The 12763-nt window shown below is 39.5% G+C and overlaps 1 protein-coding gene and 1 long non-coding RNA gene across 4 annotated transcripts in view; one reads left to right on the top strand and one right to left on the bottom strand.

The window, feature by feature from the left end:
* The window catches only part of asz1 (ankyrin repeat, SAM and basic leucine zipper domain containing 1), a 170037-nt gene that overhangs the window by 38979 nt on the left and 118295 nt on the right, over positions 1–12763 (top strand). The window lies entirely within an intron of this gene.
* On the bottom strand, positions 3409–5648 carry LOC122559691. Its single transcript, XR_006314507.1, has 3 exons — positions 5561–5648; positions 3639–3771; positions 3409–3539 (listed from the first exon to the last, which is right to left on the bottom strand). It is a non-coding gene; the product is annotated as an uncharacterized LOC122559691 (long non-coding RNA).

Genomic DNA, 12763 nt, shown 5'->3' with positions numbered 1-12763 from the left:
ACTGGCTATTGACACTGTACCAATTGCAATTGACATTATACTGTCTATTGACACTATACTGGCTAATGATATTAAACTGGCTATTGACACTGTACTTCCTGTTTCAGAAATCCACTTCATAGAGGCTGTAACTAAGAGTCATAGGCTGACTTTAAGTAGCAATAGTCAAATTAATTTTGATTATTGTTTTTTCTTTCCCGGGATGGACAGTCCTTGACATCAAGTAACTGATGGCTATATTATATATATAAAATATATAAATATAAAGATATTAATTTGAGGTAACAGTGATTGCAGCAAAGTGTTGTAAGTGCTGGAATGTCACCATGCTACATGCACATTGTAGTGATTTGCTAGCTTCTATTCATCAAGAAAAGGGGCTACATGATCTTAAAATCTCAATAAATCTGTCCATTAGTTAATAGAATGCTCAACTCTATTCTTATTTTGTTAATTTACAATGGGAAACAAGCAAAACTCACATCAAATGAAGTACAAAACCAATGTTGAATGTGAATTCTGTCCAGAATACTTATTCCTGGAGTTAAAAATTATATGAATGAGAGTTTCAGCAACCGATAGACTGAAACTGACACACTCAATCTTATGTAAATGGAAGTAGGTGGTTATCGAGCTGACAGGTACATGGATTTGAATACTCAGTTAAGCTATGAATGAAATGTGAAGATGATGAATAGATAGCTTCAGCCCAAGACAATGGCCAGAAAGGATTCTGTCTCATTCTTCATTTCAACGAGTAAGCTGTGTAATATTTATATGTAAAAGCTCCTATAAAAATACAAGTTTGTAATGTTCTAAATTTTCACCTGATGATTATTCTGCAGACTAAATTGAAATGACAGTAGCATTTACAGATTGGAATATTCTGGCAACTTTTTGAAATGCAGAAGTCATTTCTCTTAGGAACGTTTCCTTTGCTGGACACCTGGCTGCATTATTTTCTTAAACTCAGGTGGGATGCTTCATGACCATCCTCTGAGTAAAGTCCAGATCTGGTAGGACCGTTTTGAAGTAATACTGCCTGTTTATCAGAGACCTCATCAGTAATTAGAATGTTCTTAGATGAAATGAAAATTCCGAAACTAGCTTCACCAATTCCACTCAGTAATGACAACTAATTTTGAAGAACCACATAACATTAAAATGTAGAGATAAGCATGCTCCAAATTTGACTCCTAAGTACAACACAAATGCATGTTAAAATGTATATCATTGAACAAGAGGTCACGGAGATGCAAAAATAGTATTAAATTTATCCAATGAACAATGTTAGGGCAACAGGCATTTTGTGACCCAACAAAATCTAAATATTGACCAAGACAAAATTGCTCAAAGTAAATCACTTTCTAAAAATAGTAAACTTTCTTATTGCTTAGGGGACCATGTCTAAGCCAGCTGTTTTTTTGTTTCAAAGTGGATTGAAATGTTTAAAAAGAATAATTCTCCTTTTCTAAAGTTATGGCACAAAAGGATTACATTAGGCTCACCCTGCCTGTGCCAGCTGAAAAGGAGTTCTGCAACTTAACCCCTCTTTGCAGTCTATAGTTTTGAAGGTTACACAATTCTAGCATATAACCAGGTTCTTCGACATGCAACTAGAATTTCTGCCTCCAATACCCTTTCAGGCAGTGAGTTCCAAACTCCCAACATTCCCTTGTTGAAAAGGTTTCTTCTCAACTCCCCCTGATTTGTCTACCAATTATTTTAAATCTATATGTCATGGTTACTGACCTCCTTGGGAGTGGAAATGGCGTTGTACCATGGTTTATAAATAGTCCAAGTAATTATACACTTGCTAGCTTTATTTTTGGGTCAGTTATTTGAAAACGTTGTGAGGGTCAGCATTTATTATAATCCGAAAAGGCATGGATTAATCAAGGACAGTCAGCACAATCTTTTTCAGAGACTGAAAATTGTCAGCTACAGACAATGGGAATCTTATAGGGATCGTACAAACTTGGACTGTGGCGAGATTTGTGGCAGAATTGGATGAGTTGTGCCATGCGTAGTGACTTTCATAGAAACATAGAAGATAGAAGACTTTGCATTAGGCAGCAGCAAGATGCCAATTTAGGGGGATTATTGCTTGTTAAACCTTGCATTGTTAGTGGCAAACTCACTCCATTAATATTCAGCTGCCTTTTTTTTACCAAATAAGCCAAGAAAAATCAACATGGAAACCTGAGCGGATACCTGGCAAATTCAGCTTGTAGCTTGTTCCGAAGAACGTCTATGCTTCATCCAACAAAATTGATTTACAGGGCATGACACATGGGCACCAGCCATATGCACCAATCATCCATGAAAATTGGCATCCAGCATTTGGCAAACCCACATGATCATTACAACACCTCTTCAATATGCTTGCAGGATGCTCAGGAATCAAGATCCTGCATTGCAGGGCCCACAGGGCAACTAGCTTGAAAAGGTTGCTGTTGGGACATGGCGTACAGGGACAAGGACACAGCTTATGGCTTGGACCAGGCTGTATCACAGGAGCACTCACATACTTTCTTAGCACTCGATCACTTAGCACCAACCTTCATGCTCGCAGCATTCATGCTTTGACTGGCCGTTCCAATTAGTGCTGTCATACAGCCAGTCAGCTTACCTTGCTGGACATCAGTTCTCAGTCAAGGGAGTGTACAACTTGCTGTATGGCACCATGCTATGTAAATCTGATACCTATACCATCTGCCAGCAGCTTACTCTTCAGCACACTGCATGTACAGCAAGCAGGCCGCCATGTCTCAAAATCCTCAGGGAGTAGTCCTCTGCAAAGTCCATGGAAGCACCAGTCTGTCAAGGGGTCTCCACACAGTAAGACATGAGAACCTTCTATACTAGTCGAAGGGGTTGGCCACATTTACATAACTGGTCGGAGTGCTGTTAGCCAGAGGGTCTATGCCTCTGCAGTTCAGGGGGTGGGTCACTATCAGTCCTGTAGCTGAATAGCAGCCAGTCTGAGGGGTAAGCTGGGTAGATGTACAGACACCAAATTAGGGTCTGGGCACTTCTTGACTGGGGATGCCCTATGTAGGTCACTCAAGAGGGTGAACCGCAATCGGTTCCATCCTAGGAAGAAAAGGGAAAGGGAATTTCGGAGCAAGGAACACGGCGGCTACTGCCAAGTGAAGGAGGCTCAACAAGTTAGTCTTCAGGACTGGGCGCTACAAGGTGCAGTGGGTAGGGGGAAGGGAATGACAATTGAGATGGAGGGTTGGTCCAGCATCTGCACGGGGAAATACTATAAGCTACTGTTCTGCTTGGGGCTGAGCAGGAGCCTGATCTCTGGCCTCTGAGTGCCAACAATCTGGGCTGTTCTTCCCTTGATCAGCTTGAGCATCCACACATCTTCACAGCTAATCTCAGCAGTGGGGCGGGGGGGTGCGGTTACAGGAGGTAGCCTTGTCGATGCTTCCTCTGAGGCTTTGATACTTTCATCTCAGAGGCCAAGGAGAAGGCTTCTGGCAAAGCCAACTGTTTCACCATGAGGCTAATGGACATGCTCATGGTACCTGCAAGACAAAAGAGAAAGAATGTGTCATGGCTAATGGTTGGAAGTGGTGCACAATAAATGATCTAAAAGCAGAGTTAATGTAGAAAAAGAATGGTACTTTCTCAGTTACGGAACACGGATATCTCTACGCCCAGCAAGGGCAGTCCTTGTCTCCTCCTGGGATGAGGGGCCTGGTCGAGCACTCCTCCACCTGGTATGGCCATTTCTGCCCTTTTATGGGCTGTCTTCTCCTGCAATGGAAAAATCAGAGGAATTGGGTGAGATGAAAGCTTGTGGCCCAGCTGATAGTGCTGGTGGAGATGGTGGATAGGTGGTGAGGAGGTCTGGGGAAGTGCAGAGACCATGAAGGGCAATTAGTGTAGAAGAAATCAGAAATTTGTTCTGAGGAAGGGTCACTCGACCTGAAACACTAACTCTGATTTCTCTCCACAGATGCTATCAGACCTGTTGAGCTTTTCCAGTGATTTCTGTTTTTGTTTCTGATGTACAGCATGTGCAGTTCTCATAGAATCCCTATACCGTGGAAGCAGTCCATTCGGCCCATTGAGTGTACACCGACTCACTGAAGAGTATCCCATCAGGACCCAACACCCTACTTTATTCCTGTAACCCCACATTTCCCATGGCTAATTCACCTAGCCTGCACATCCCTGGATACTATGGACAATTTAACATGACCAATCTACCTAACCTGCACATTTTTGAACTGTGGGAGGAAACCAATTACAGATACAGGGAGAATGTGCAAACTCTACACAGTCACCTGAGCATGGAATCGAACCCAGGATCCTGGTGCTGTGAGGCAGCAGTGCTAGCCAGTGAGCCACTGTTCTGCCTCAGTTTTTATTTGGTCTGGGAGTTTGTGTTGGAAAGAGGTGGAAGACCAAATGAGGGAAAATGCTATAAGCAACAGTGAGAGTGGCAGAGCATGAGCCTCGGAGGTGGGTGCAGTACTAGACATAGAGTGTCAGGTCACAGAGAGAAAAGTGGGGCAACCTAGCACAGAGAAGGTCATTTACCTTCTTATGGCACAGCTATGCTTTCCTCTGGACTATGGAGACACAACAATGATCTTGGTGGCGACCTTGGTCCAGGGTTTGGTGGAGTGGCCTTTTGTAGCAGTTCTCTGGGAAGTGTGCTTCTCCCTTTTGGGGATTAATGCTGAAGAACTCCTTTTGCCGCACCCACAATGATGATGTCACATGGTGTTGTTGAGAGCAAAGCTTATCATCTCAAAGCAGTAAGACCTACTCTCTGGGTCTTCCTCGCAGTCTCTGCACCAATGATGAGTGGTTTCCATTATACCAATATAAATTATGCTTGTAGCAATCACAAGGATTCATCTTACAGCATGGTGGCAAACAGTATGGAGTCCATTTAGCTGCATCCTAATCACTGGCAGTGGTGGAGCTCTGAAGATTTCTTCAGGCACAGCTTTAAGAAGGCTGCAGGTGCAGACAGACCACAGCTGAAAGAGCTGAACGTTAGAGAACCCTATAGAAGAAGAACCTGGTGCTAAGATTCTACAAGACGAAACCAACAGCTGAGGATAAAAAAGCATTTCAGACCTGGTAAGAGATAAGCAGCAGGAGAATCTAGGAACTTCATGGATCTTGAGAACTGGTCACACCAAGACAATTCTGGATTGCGTTATGTTCCTATGGTCTGTAGGAGCACGTTTTTTTATAGTCTTTCATAAGATGCAGTTGAAGTCATGGTTGAAGAAATGTTGTTTGTAGTCTACAGCATTACAACTACATGCTCCAGGAGAAGTAGCAGTTGAGATTAATCACATGCTACAAGCAATTGTGCTACACAGGGGTGTCAAAAAGCTGAGAACATATACGTAATTCACAGTTGAGAATTCTCACTCTTGCACATGAATGTATGTTTTGACCTTAATCTTCTTCATATGGTGGAGGCTTCAAATTAGTTAGAGTCAAGAAACTACTGATTTTAAAAAAAACTGTCAATCAAAGCAAAACTAGTTAAGGAACATACAGTCATGGAAAAACTTACCATGGAATAGTTAGTCATGGAATAGATCAAAGAACGCACAGGTACTGAATTGTTGATTGCAGAATAACTGATCAGAAAGACCACAAGCAGATTTCACATGGTTCCCTAGACGCAGGGCAAAAGCCAAACAGAAGATACATTAGTTAGTTTGGCATTCAACTTTCATTCAATCTGTCAGCAAGGTAGGAACCTGTGACTATTGTGAATAGATTGACAGGAATAGTTTTCACTGCCAGCAACATAATAGAGAGTTCAAACACCAACAATCAGCAACAATTGTGAGAAAATGCAAGAAATCTGATAGCCAGTGAACAGAGTACCCCACCTGAAATCATTGATGAATCTCCAGCTGAGATAAATCAAAGTGCAACACAGCTTGATGAACAAATCATTCAAACAGATTTAAGTTTGATGTCAAGTGCTGAGGTTATTCAGATGATGTAATTTCAAACCGAGAACTTAATTTCTTTATCCTCCCAGGAAGAAATTTCAGTACCAGTGTCAGGGCTTTTATTTCTATTCATCCACAGGATGAGGGTGTTGCTGGTTCGGCCAGCATTTATTGCCCATCCCTAATTTCCCAGAAGACAGTTTTAAGCATGAACCACATTATTGCCAGTCAAATATTAAATAGTCCTTAAGTAATACAACTGAGGAAGCAAACATGCTGGAGTCACTCATAATTTAATCATAATGAGAGTGGATGAAAATGGCTATAGGTGGCTGAAAGCAATACATTAAAGAATATACACACTTCAGCATCAATTTATACATACTCTTTGTTTTACATAGATTTACTACTCATGGATCTCCGTACTCATGTGGTCAACTCCAGAACTGTTTTTCTTTAATTGACAGGTCCTGATGGTTACATGGTCCTTCATTTTATGTAGCAGATTTCTATTAAAGCGCTATCCAGGTTTTTGTGTAATCCATGAATGGTACATGGATTTAGTGTACCAGCAGACTGAGAATAACGCTCTGTTTGCACAGATTAAATGTATGATGCATAAATTACCTTGAAAGCCACCTCAAGGCAGGACAACCATTGTCCACAGATTCAAGAAGACACTGCCTGGTTTGGAGATCCAGGCTATTGTCCAAAAGAGAAAATTACCTCATCCAGAGATGTAGGATGTGGAAAATCGAAAGCACCTGTTCCAAGAAGGCAGCTGTCCTTTGTGAAGAAAATTCATGAGCTTAAGTACCCTTCCATTTAAAGGGAGTTATAGACCCCAGACTGTCAAAAACAGAATCAAATTCAACAGTCTATAACCCAAAGACCTACTCAAGCTTCCCAGTTGAAAGTGACAAATTGAAAGGTAATACATTCTGGGGGAATATTAAAATTTCCAGACTGCCTGAATTTGTGAAGGGAGAGATTTGAAGGAAGATGGGTGGTGATAAAGATAATTATATACATGGACATATGATTGCTGATGCTTTCCTCCTTAAAAAGAAAGAAAACAGTGGAAGGAGATGTGTAAGAATGCAAGGGTCTGAGTTGATGGCAGCCCTGCTGAAGAAAGGATCACATTCGAATTTTATGGAGAAACATGCTTCCACTCAGAGTGGGAGTCGGCAGTTCAGCCCTTTGAGCATGCTCTGCCATTTAACATGATAATGGTTGATCTTATCCTGGTATCAACTCCACTTTGCTGCCTGCTCCTCATAGTCCTTTATCCCATTTTTCATCAGAAACATTTTTTTTTCATCTGTTGATTGATTTTTGCCTCCACTGCTCTCTCAGGCACAGTGGGTCCCACAGATTCACAACCCTCAGAGAGAAGTAGTTTCTACTCATCTCATGTTTGAACCTATCACCTCTCACTCTATATCTATGACGTCCTATGTGAGACTGTCCCATAAGGGGGAACATGTGTTCAACACCCACCTTATCAATCCCCTTTAGCACTTTGTAAATCTCAGTCAGATTCCCCCCTCAATCTGAACTCCAGTGAGTACAAGCCCAAGTTATTCAACTGGTTGTCACAGGACAGCACGTTCATCCTTGGAATCAATCTGGTGAACCTCCTCTGAACTGCTTCCAGTGCCGTCACATCCCTCCTCAAGAAAGGAGACCAAAGCTGGACACAGTATTGCAGGTGTGATTTCACCAATGCCTTATATAATTGTAACAACACCTCTTTACTTTTATAATCCAGTTCTTTTGCAATAAATGCCATTTCCATTTGCCTTTCTTATTATATGCTGCACCTGCATTCCCATTTTTTGCATTCATACACAAAGACACCCAGATCACTTTGCACTGATGCACTTTGAATCTGCTTCCCATTTAAATAATAATTTGTCCTTTTATTTTTCCAGCCAAAATGAACAACCTCACACTTACCAACATTAAATTCCATCTGCCAGATTCTACCATTCTCATAGCCTATCAATATCCATCTGTAAACTTCTTATCTCATCATGATTGGCTGCTTTTCCACCTATTTTAGTATCATCCACAAACTTTGCTGTGTTACACCCTGTCCCTGCTTGGAAATCACTTATATGGATTGTAAATAGTTGATGACTGAGAACTGAATCCTGCAGTGCCCCACTAGTTACAGTTCACCATCCATTTATCCTGACCCTCTGCTGTCTATCAGTCAGAAATCTTCCACACCAGAGGAGGGAGAAAAGGACAGGGAAATTGAAAGGGGAGAAAAACTTACAGAGAGTGAAGAGGGTAGAGAGCTGGATAAAGTATTGATAGGTTTAAACATCTGAAAATGAACTCAAATCTGATACCATCCCTCGCCAATATTGCTTTTAGCACAGAAGTACGAACAATTCAATTGGCCAGCAGCTCCCTCAGATGAGGCAACTACCTGAGTAATAAGCAGGAGACTCACTTTAAAGTAATTAATGCTAGCCCAAACATTAGTTAGCACGGGACTGCCATCTGTATTGTTGACAGGGTGCCTTTAATATTTGAGCTAGACAGCACCCCATAAAATCGATTTTAATTATTCTAACATTTCCTGGCCAGCCTTCCATTCGAAACTGTACTTTATTTCTTTTGATATCACATTAAAATTTTTTACTCTGCAAATTCAGAAAGTAAAGCAGAGTTGACCCATCTTATTAATTAATTGATTGATTTATTGAGATTTCCAGATGATTTTCTCATATTTGATTGTTAGAATCTGCTCCATCATCCAATGTACATGTAGCATAGTAATATTTCACATATTGAAGCACCTTCCATAAGTCACTATCCGTAATCAATATATATAAGTAGGAGAAAGTGAGGACAGCAGTTGCTGGAGATCAGAATCGTGATTGTGGCGCTGGAATAACACAGCAGGTCAGACAGCATCTGAGGAGCAGGAGAATCGAGTACACCACTTAATGAGGTTCAGTGAGAGTTCATTTAATGAAGACATTAATTGAATTCAGGGATGAACATGATTCTAAATTACAGTTCTAAAAGACGCGAATTATTCCATTTCAGATTACTTTTTCAAATATTCAGTATTATATATTTTTTAATATTATCCTTCCTTATTGATGTTTTCTACTTTTACAATTAACTCTTGCAATTAATAGGTGAACAGATTTCCTGTTCAAATATTTACCAAATTGTTGTTTTTGATTGATAAGAAGTAAATTAAGTCCAAGATGATCTGTCATGTGATTTTTCTTTTTTTTTCCTTTCACAGAAACCAATCTGCCTTGACCAGGTAAAATATCCAAAATGGCTATCAACAGTAGCCATATAAATCAGTGGAATTTGGTGGTTTTTATCATTGAGTTCAAATGTTGTGATATTTTTATTTCTCGATGAAGTGATTGAATGGGTTAATAAGTTCATGCTTTTTCGTGTATTTTATGTTTCACCTTATCCTGAATTTTGGAGTGAAATTCTTCTTCATTTCTCTGAAGGCTCTAGAAGCTTGAAAATGTTAAACAGAATAAACACTTCAAGAGAAACTAATTTGAGGTTTCGAGTGGATAGTGTCAAACTGAAACAAGTAGGTAAACTGAACATGGTAGATACAATGCCAGAGTTAGAAGATGGGTAGAGATAGATAAATAATTTATTCTGGTTGTCATGTTTTAGAATTTTTCTTGCAATTTCAAATACCTTGTTAATTTGTCTTACAGATATTCTATGAAATGTTAAACATATATCTATGTATACATAGGCCCTTACAATACTTTTTCCACAGATCTTTACTTATTGTTTTGGTTTCTGAGGCAAACAGGACAGTGAATGGAATGATTCAATTTATGATATTTTCCTCATTGCAAGATTGAGTTTTCTTGTTGTTAACACATCCTTCACCGTCACAAAAATGGTTCTATTTCTACTCATCTTCTAACTCTGGCATTGTATCTACCATGTTCAATTTATCTACTTGTTTCAGTTTGACACTATTAACTAGAAACTTTAAATTAGTTTCTCTTGATGTGTTTATTCTGCTTACCATTTTTAAGCTTCCAGAGCCTACAGAGAAATGAAGAAGAATTGCACTCCAAAATTCAGGATTAGGTGAAACACAAAATACATGAAAAGGCATGAACTCATTAACTTATTTCAGTCACTTCATCGAGAAATGACTGAATAAAATATCACAACATTTGAACTCAATGATAAAACCACCAAATCAGAGGTTTATAAAATCATGAGAGGCATAGATAGGATAAATAGACAAAGTCTTTTCCCTGGAGTCAGGGAGTCCAGAACTAGAGGGCATAGGTTTAGGGTGAGAGGGGAAAGATATAAAAGAGAACTAAGGGGGCAACTTTTTCACGCAGAGGGTGATACGTGTATTGAACGAGCTGCCAGAAGAAGTGGTGGAGGCTAGTACAATTGCAACATTTAAAAGGCATCTGGATGGGTATATGAGTAGGAAGGGTTTGGAAGGATATGGGATGGGTGCTGGCAGGTGGGAGTAGATTGGGTTGGGATATCTGGTCAGCATGGACAAGTTGGACCGAAGGGTTTGTTTCCATGCTGTACATCTCTGTGACTCTATGACTGTATTGGTAAGAGCTGAAAAGCTACAGAGATCCCTTCTAGAAGGAGAATGGAAGGCAGTAGAAATGGTGTTTTTTTAAAAAATCCATTCACAGGATGTTGGTGCGCTGGCTAGGCAAGCATTCATCGCTTATCCTTAATACCCCTGGAGAAAGTGGTAGTAAGGTACTTCTTGCCTAGTGCAGTTCATGGTGATTAAGTACACCCACAGCGCTGTTAGGAAGGGAGTTTTAGGATTTTGACCCAGTGACATTAGAGGAATGGTAATAAAACTGCAAGTCAAAATGGTGTGTGGCTTGGAAAGGAACTTGCAGATCAAGGTGTGGTTGGGTGACAGACTTTGCACTGTGGTTGGGTGACAGACTTTGCAATTGAGGCGAGCAAAAGACAGCTGAGCATGATGTAACATGACAGTAGATTTCCTGGTAAGAGTAGTTACAAGCAGCAGAGGTAGCAGAGGTTTTGAATAGGATGATTTCGTGGATGCTAATGTAAGCATTTTGCCAATTCTGATTAACACCATTCTGTCACTTTTTTCTCCAGTTTATGTTGAGCTGTATGTTTGTTATTCCTTCTCAAAGGTGTCATGATACATCATGTAATACACATTTAACTTGCCAACTGTTTGGGAGATTGCCACTGATATTGACAGATGGAAAATCTAAAGGTTCCTATTTGTGCCTTTATAATTTGTAATCATGACCAAATGTTATGTGGTCACAGAGCTGACTTTCACATAAGACCAAATTTTGCATACATATATATGGTAAATGCTTCCTTTTGGCCCATGACCAAAGTTAAATGCAGTACAATTTTAGCATCACTTTGTCACTTCTGCATTCTAATTCTCTTGACCCCATACCACTACTTAAGGAAAAGGGGAATTCTTCTGGTCTCTTGACCCATTTATGGGAGAGACTAGAATGAGGCACCAAAAGCATAAGATAGTCACAAATAAATCCAGTAGGAAATTGAAAAAAAACATCTTTCCCTAAAAAGTGGCTAGAATATGAAGCTTGAAAACTGAAGTATTTGTGGTGACTAGCATAAGTGCATGCAAGGGGCAACTTGTTAAATTCATTATAGAGATAGAATAAATTACATGGAGTAGAGTGAGGAGTTGTTTGAAGATTATACATGATAGTTGAATGGCCTACTTTTGTCGAGTAATTACAATGTGAGTAATATTATGTAATCAAAACCATAAAACATAGATTATATATCCATTTATTTCATGAACCAAATTCATCTCTTTGAGTTTTTTGGTCGGGATGGCTCACATTCTTACATAATTTCAATAAACCCATTTACAAGGTACAGAATAGCTTTAAAAAGCCAACTTGACTCCCTACCCTTGCAATTGGATACATAGGAACATAGGACTTGAGAGCAGGAGGAGATCTTTAGATTGCTAATAAGTAGCATGATTAATGCTGCAAGTTTGATGCCCAAATTTAAATGACGCCCATTGAAGAATATCTATTGGGTTTCATTCCTGATAGGTGAAGCGGATAAGTTGTCCGTGTCTTTTCCAATGTACACTGCCTATTGTGTGCCATCATATGGTGTATTTAACTCTATAATAGTCACTTAAAGGGATTATAAACACTATTTCTCATAAGTTTGCAATGTGGTGCCACATTAACAGGATTCCAATGAGCAGTATTTTGTGGATTAGGAGATTATCTAGTATTTAAAAGTGTTGTTTCTATATACAATCATTTTAAGTAGATGCCAATCATTGATAAACATGATGGAGCAATATATATAAGAAATAAGTGTAAGAAAACTGAACAAATGTATCATCAATTACTTTTGAGGTCAGGGATGATAGGGGATGAGGGACAATAAACTGTAAATACTTTAATAAAAGATTTATTCTCACTGCCCCATTTTGCAAGTAAAATGACACTCAACGGATATGAACATATTAATCAACTTCTCTAATCCGTGCGAGCAACATGAATAAAGATTTTGGATTATTGTAGCCTGTTTCATGACCTCAAGACATTCAAAGCTGTTAACAACCAATTCCATACTTTGTTTTTGAAGTGAAGTCACTGTTGCAATGTTTGAAACATAGCCATCAAATTCAGCACCACAAGATTCAGCAAACTAAAATGAAATAATTGATCAGATGATGTTATTGTAATATTCCCACTTGTACCAAGTGATTGTATTATTAATTTCTTACTATTCTTGGTTTTTGTGCT

The sequence above is a fragment of the Chiloscyllium plagiosum genome, chromosome 19 (assembly GCF_004010195.1).
Source record: "Chiloscyllium plagiosum isolate BGI_BamShark_2017 chromosome 19, ASM401019v2, whole genome shotgun sequence".
NCBI classification, from domain to species: domain Eukaryota; kingdom Metazoa; phylum Chordata; class Chondrichthyes; order Orectolobiformes; family Hemiscylliidae; genus Chiloscyllium; species Chiloscyllium plagiosum.
Note: the sequence above shows the minus strand (reverse complement) of the source record. Positions and strands in the feature narration are given on the sequence as shown.